The sequence below is a fragment of the Dipodomys merriami genome, unplaced genomic scaffold, assembly GCF_024711535.1.
Source record: "Dipodomys merriami isolate MVZ:Mamm:240054 unplaced genomic scaffold, mDipMer1.0.p SCAF_589, whole genome shotgun sequence".
Classification (NCBI taxonomy): Eukaryota; Metazoa; Chordata; class Mammalia; order Rodentia; family Heteromyidae; genus Dipodomys; species Dipodomys merriami.
Window position 1 is genome coordinate 370,844 of NW_027206167.1, and position 7,487 is coordinate 378,330.

Sequence of the window (7,487 nt, forward strand, 5' to 3'; positions counted from 1 at the left end):
TGTTCTTCCAATGCAGCTTTGGCTGGTTAATTATAGATAGTGTCTCAAAGATTTTTCTGCCCAGGCGGGATGAAAACTGAACTTCCCAGACTCCTTTACATTCTTAAGTTTTAGTTTTCCAGGAGTATCAACTTTTAAACTACAAATGTTTTGTGACTGTGAAGTCTAACCTGTAGCCCAGATTTTTAACTCAAGAATTTATATAAAGATAGATGAACATACACATTACATATGCTGAATGTACACTGTTAGAAATGTGATCTTAAGCTGGGTGACGGTGAGATCGGAGGATTGAGGTTCAAAGCCAGCCCTGGTAGGAAAGTCCCGGAGACTCTTTTCTCTAACTACAAGAAAACTGGAAGTGGTACTGTGGCTCAAGTGGTAGAGCACTAGCCTGAAGCTGAATAGCAGAGGGACAGCACCCAGGGTTCAAGTGCCACGACCAACAACAATATATATATATATATATATATATATATATATATATATATATATATATGAAATAAAAATAAACATGATATTTGCCTCCAGGTTCATTGCTAGCATAATCCCTGCACTTTCAAAATGGACTTTTTTTTCCAGTTAAGCCCATTCTCTTATATTTGACTTGCATGGAACCAGAATCATTCTTCTATTCTACTTTTTACAAATTTGCACAATTGGAAGTGTGATTTAGAAAGGGAGTGGTGTCATACTTTATGTTCCACTTAGGAGTAATTCTTTCTCTATATCACTTCTGTAAATCTACATACTGAACTTGGCTTCATTGTTTCAATGTTGTCTTATTTGTAGAGTCTTCTATATTGTATTGAACCCTTAAACACAGAACTTCTCTTTCTCCTATTATTGCTATTGTTTCTCTTATTATTAACTTTTGTACACTTGGAAAATAATGCACAGCACATACACTCACAAAAAAATGATCTAAGAACCCTCTTCCCATTTAAAATTCACCTTAAATTACAGAGCACTTATGAAGTTTGAGCTCAATGTACTCATGGATAATGTATTTATAAGCAATTTAAATTTCATATTTTCTCTTTACAAAGTTGTCTCTGAAACACTGCTACATGATGTCAAAGGTGTCCTGGTGCTATTTCAATGAAGCCAGCACACATTCATTATACCTTAAGCAGCACCATAAATTGCTACTGGAAGTAACTATTACTGGAGGTGGAAACTGATCCCAGGAGAGGAATTGAACATAGAGGTATGACAAAGTTCAAGTTAATTTGTTTTCCTTTTTACTGTACAAGAAAAGGATCCAAGGATTGAGGGAAACTCTGTCCCTGATTTTTCGAGTGTGTTTTTACTCATGTAAAACTTGTTTTAAACTTCTGGTTGAGAGTATTACAAAAGGAAATAATGTGCCATTTGAGGGCCAGCATGGAAGAAAAGGAAATAACGTTGTTTTAAAAGTGTTCTACTGAAAAGAAAAAAAGACATGGAGGTTTGAAAGTGCTTTATGGATGGATATTTCACTCCTGAGATGAATCTCTTGTTGCATGATTTAGTTATCCATTCCTTTAGTCTGGTCCTGAGTTCTCCATAGCAATAAAGATTCCAAAAAAGCACAATCCAGTGAGGATAATCAGCAAATTCAGTTTCTTCTCAGACCAGTACTCCTTTAAGGAGGGTCCCAAAGAAATACCTGTTTTGTTTTGTTTGCTTGTTTGTTCAGTTTGTGTGGATTCTGGGGCTTGATCCCAGAGGCTGGACCATGTACCTGAATAGATGTCTTTCCTGCCCACCTGCCCCCAAAGCTTGTACTTTACTGCTTGAGCCAAACCCCCACTTCTGGACTTTTTGGTGGTTAATTAAAGATGAGAGGTTGACAGACTCTCCTGCCTGGGTTTGCTTTGAACTGAGATAGTAAGAAAGTCAATGATGGGCTGAGAAGGTGGCTGAGGAGTAGAGTGCTTGCATTGAATGCATGAGGCCCTGGCTTTGATTTCTCAGCACCACAAGAGCAGAAAAAGCTGCTGGATGTGGTGCTGTGTCTCAAGTGGTAGAGCACTAGCCTTGAGCTGAACAGCTTAGGGACAGTGCCCAGGCCCAGAGTACAGGCACCTTGACTGGCAAAAAAAAAGCCAAGTGACATTAACTGTATCAAGACTTCTGATTTGAACGAAGAAATACTATATGAAGTTTATTATAAAGCTAATATTTGACAATTTTCAAAAGAAGAGAATATGTCCATCCAAGAAGCCATAACTTAAATAAGTCAGCAAAAGAAAGTGCAATGAATCATTTTGGAATTTTTTCTGCTTTGGAAGATTACTATTGACATTGTCCTTCCTTTTGGGGAAACTTTAAGTCATATTTGCACTTTTTTTTTAGTCGTGGGTCTTGAACTCTGATCCTGGGTGCTGTCCCTCAACGATTCAGCTAAACCTCAGTGCTCTACCACTTTATCTATGGCACCACTTCTGGGGTTCTGGTAGTTAATTGAAGATAAGAGTCTCATGGACTTTCCAGAGCAGGCTGGCTTTGAACTGGAATCCTGTGGTCTCAACCTCCTGATTAGCTAGGATTACAGGCTTAAGCAACCAGTACCCAGCTCATATTTCCAATTAGTGCATTTAATGACACTATTTAGACAAAGAATGGAAATTTGAATCAAATGATGACATGGCAGCTTTTCAGAAAAATTGATGTAGCAATACATAATTCCTCCTCTTCCATTTTGTTACATTAATGACGCATGAGCTATGGGACTCTTACATTAGCAACCCCTTGCCATCTGTGCAGTTGTATTTAGTATCAGGAAAGATTGAGATTTTTAGAAAGAAAAAGATCAGGTGTGGAAAAACAGAATAGGAGGAGATACATTTATCACACAGAGATTAAGAAATAGCCTAAGAGATTTGGAATGCTAAAGGCAATGAAGAATAAGCCTGGTTGATAACTAGTTCTTCAATAACCAAAAATGGTTCCCCAGAATGGTTTCTGGTATGCATTAGTTACTATCATTTGCTCCGTCCATCTTGAGTTATTCCTTCTCTTGTCCCAACTGATAATTTGCCTCTGCCTTTTTGTTGCCATGACTGACCAAAAAGATTTCCAAATCTCACTTGACTATCCTTCTCATTGTGATTAGCAGTGACCACTCAAAAGCCTAGAATCTCTGAGTTTCCAGAATTAATCTTCACCTGACATCTAAGCACATTCCCAGAATTAATTGCTGTGATCTAATGAACAAAACTTTTTTTTTCAACACAGTGTCCTAATATAGGTAAATTACATGAATTAGGGAGTATTGTCAGGTATTAGTATGGAAGGAGCAATATATATTCCAAGTATGGATTATTTATTTTGCATTTACTCACTACATTTTTTTTTGCCAGTCCTATAGTACTGGGGCTTAACCTCAGGGCTAGGGAATTATTCCTGAGCTTTTTCTTTCTCTCATGGCTAACATTCTACCACTTGAGGCACAGCACCACTTCCAGTGTTTCTTTTTCTGTTTATCTGGTATGAGGAATTGAACTCAGGTTTTCATGCATGGTAGGCAATCACCGTACCATGAAGCCACATTCCCAGAGCTCTAAATGAATTTCTTAAGATGGTATCATATTTTCATTCCATAACTAAGTATCATAATTGTGGCCAATTGCTAGAAAATGACGTAGAAAACAATACTAAGTCCAATAAGGCTAGATCGACAATGAATAACTGTCACGGTCTAGCCAGGCACAGAGGGGCTTACCTCATGGGGCTGGTTCAACAGGCTGGAGTGAGACAGTTCCTGAACCACAACCCACCTCGAGATTGAGAGGGCCACCTTGGGTTCCAGCCACATGGGAACACTGGGCCACCTCTTCAGCACCCATTCAACCAGTTCCTGTGAGAGAAAGAGAGAGAGAGAAAGAAAGTCAGAATTACAATTAAGCCGGGTGCTGGTGGCTCAGGACTATAATCCTAACTAAGAGGCTGAGATATGATTAACATGGTTCATAGCAAGCCCAGGTGGGAACGTCCATGAGAATCTTATCTCCAAAGAACCACCAGAAAACAGGAGCCCTGTGCCTCAAGTGGTAGAGTGCTAGTCTTAAGCTGAGGAGCTCGAGGACAGCACCCAAGCCAAGAGTTCAAGCCCCACGACTGACAAAAAGTGGACTTCCCACCACAAGAAGTATACTGAATACCACACATTCTCCTCGGGACCATGGCATAGAAGTCATGCTGAGCTTTCTGTCAACTGGAGGTCATGAGTTGGTCACCTGGCTTTTCCATGCCTCATTTTCCCCAACTATAAAACTGAACACAGTGAAGGATCTTATTCCTCATGGGAATAGGATAAGGATGAAAGAGAACCATGTTTTATTTCATAATCCCGTACATATCACATGACTAAAAACAAGCCCCATCTGAGCACTTTCCCAGTTATCTTCCTGTCGTATGCTCACAGAATTGCCAAGAACCGTATGTGACAGCTGCTCCCTCTGTGCCTGGCCCTGCTCCAGAGATCCCCCTGTATTGATCCCTTGTTTCCTCACAACTGTCCCAGGAGGAGACTGAGGTACAATTGTGGAGCCTCAACCCAGAGCTTTACGGTTGCTGTAAACTAAGTTCAGGACAATCATCTAAAGCAATGACTGAGCATGGTGCTATATGTCTACCATCCCAACTAAGGAGGACCAGGCCTCATGGCTCATGCCTGTCACAGATAGGAGGATCACGATCCAGCCCAGCCTGAGCACATATGGAGTGAGTGTCTATCTCGGAAATGCCCAAGACAGAAAGGCTTGGCTACCGTGGTAGACGACTTGACTGGCAAGCCTAAGGCCTTGAGTTCAAACCCTAATACACCAAAAAGAATGAGAGTCTAAATGCCAGAGACTCATGCATATAATCCTAGCTACTCAGGATGCTGAGATATGAAGATCACAGCAAAAGATATAAAATAGGTTTGGCCTCACCCATCAGAAGTCATGATGAGAAAACACGGAGTCTGATTTATGCTGGTGAAATCCATACCAGTAAGGATCACATCCGTACTAAGTGCTGACCATACTGTCTGTCCCCCTTGGAAGCCAACCCCTGTGGGCCCCATACCCAGGTCCTCTCAAGCTCTAGCTGCCACCAACCAGGCCCAAAAGAGTAGACAGCTCCAAGGCACACAGGACCCTTGGTCTTGTAATTTAATGTTGCTGAGTCCCCTCCAAGCATCTCACACTTCCAGGCCCCCAGACCCCAGGCACAAAGTCCATGCATCCCCCAAATGTAGCAGGCAGAAGTTACCAAAGGACCCAGCCTCCTTATTGCAACCCACTTCTACACACACACACACACACACACACACACACACACACACACACACACACACACACACAGTCTCAGAGCAGTGCCTCTCCAGAGTTTATTGGTTCCTCATCTGGCACAATGTACAAGCTGAAGCACAGGGGTTCCCTTAGAGGAATCAGGGGCTCCCACTCAAGTGGAACACCACTCTACTGATGCAGCACCACACAAACACACACACACACACACACACACACACACACACACACACACACACACACACACACACAGACTCAGAGCAGTGCCTCTCCAGAGTTTGTTGGTTCCTCATCTGGAACAATGCACAAGCTAAAGCACGGGGGTTCCCTTGGAGGAATCTGGAGCTCCCACCCAAGGGGAGCACCACTCTAATGATGCAGCACCACCCTGCCTATCCCTTTCTCCATGGCCAAACCCTTGACTCCCCATTCACCAAAACTCTAGGCTAGAACTTTGGGTTAAGGAGTCCCCAGACAAGTGGATCCTCAGAGCCAGGACTGAAAACAAGCAGGGGGTCATGGGTTCCCCAAGGGGGTGTCTGACCCGAGCTGAGGGCGGTGTTGGGGAAATGGATGGAGTCCTAATAGCTACATACATAGACTTACTCCCTACTTCCAGGCTACATGCTTCTGGGCCACATGGCAGATTCTTGGAAAGGACAAGGAGACCAGATGGACTGGGAGCACCAGCAGAAGCTGGCAGAGCTGGGAAATGTGATCACTCTGTGAGAACTGTTCATAGTTGGGGGGAGGGTACAGGCTGGGTGTATGTGTATGTTTGTTTGGGGGGGGGGTCCTCCCAGATATTCACATTCTGCTCTGTCCCCCAGCAATCTCACTTCCCTAATGGGCTCTTCTGGGACCCTCTCTTCAGGTGAAAGGGTGACCGAGCACGGAGGACAAGGGCTCACACAGCAAGAGAGACCTATCTTCTGCATCCAACACCCCCAACCCCCAGAAAAAAAGGAAAAGACCCAAGAAGGCAGGTGTGGAGGTGCTGCTCCCCACCTCTGACTAAAGCCACCAGGTTCCCACCAGGAAGAGGAAGGGTGCAGATTCGTGGCTGTGTGGCTCTCACTGCTCCAGGCCAGGGCCTCTGTGGTGACTTCTCAACCATTCCTGCATCTCCCTGTTTCCTGGGACACTGGCAGCTAGGGATGGGGGTGGGATCCCCTGATCAACACCCACTCCCACCCAACCCCTGGGGCACATTTGTGGCAGAGCCCTGGCCAGAGTGGAGGGTATGGGGGAGCCGGAAGTCCAATAAGCATGGAAGGGATTCTGTGTTGTTTGTGTCACAGGATATGGGCCCAGGAGGAAGCCACTCACATGTGCTGCTGGGAGAAACTGTTGGAGGTAGCTCTGGGTGGGTTCGAGCAGCGAAGGCAGTAGCATGGCAAATACTCAGGCTTGGAGCAGAGACAGGTGGCCTGGACCAGGTCAGGGCCACAAGTCTGCCTGTGGTGTACCATCACCTGAGGACTCCAAGAGCTGCCATGGGTCCAAGCAAGCAGTGCTAGGTTTGAAATGCAGTGCCATGCGGAATGCTGAAGGGGACTGGTGTGTGCAGGTGCGTGGCAGGGCTGAGCAAGGCCTCTCCTCCTACGGTTTGAGTCTCTTGATCACCACTCAGCCACCTCTACGTTCCTCAACTGTTGGTAGTGGTGTCAACCAACAGAGGAATCCCAGTGCTATCAGGCAGGATGGAATGCGGATGTGACCACCATTCTTATATCAGAAAGAAGTATGAAAGAATGGGAATGTGGCCAGAATCCTGTGATTCAGGCAGAATGACCAGAGTGAAGATTACAGTGGCTCCCCCAAGCCCTTTCCCAGGGAACTCTGTCCAATTCAGTTGGGGACAAGAGGGTGACCGGTTTTAGATTGTTGTCTATGTCTGTTTGTTGCCAGTCCTGGACCTTAAACTCAGGATCTGCGCACAGTATGTAAGCTGCTTTTGGTCAAGACTAGCCCTCTAACACTGGAGCCACACAGCTCTACTTCTGACTTTGTTGGCATTGAAGTTGGACAGGACTCTCAAGGACTTTCCTCCCTAGGGTGACTTTGACAATGATCCTCCTATCACAGCCTTGTAAGTATCAAGGAGGACTGCTGAGAGCCACTGGTGCCTGCCTAATCATTGGTCTTGCTGATGTTCTGGCACAAACCTGTGAGTTCCCTATCCTTGTGTTGAAGTGGTGTGAG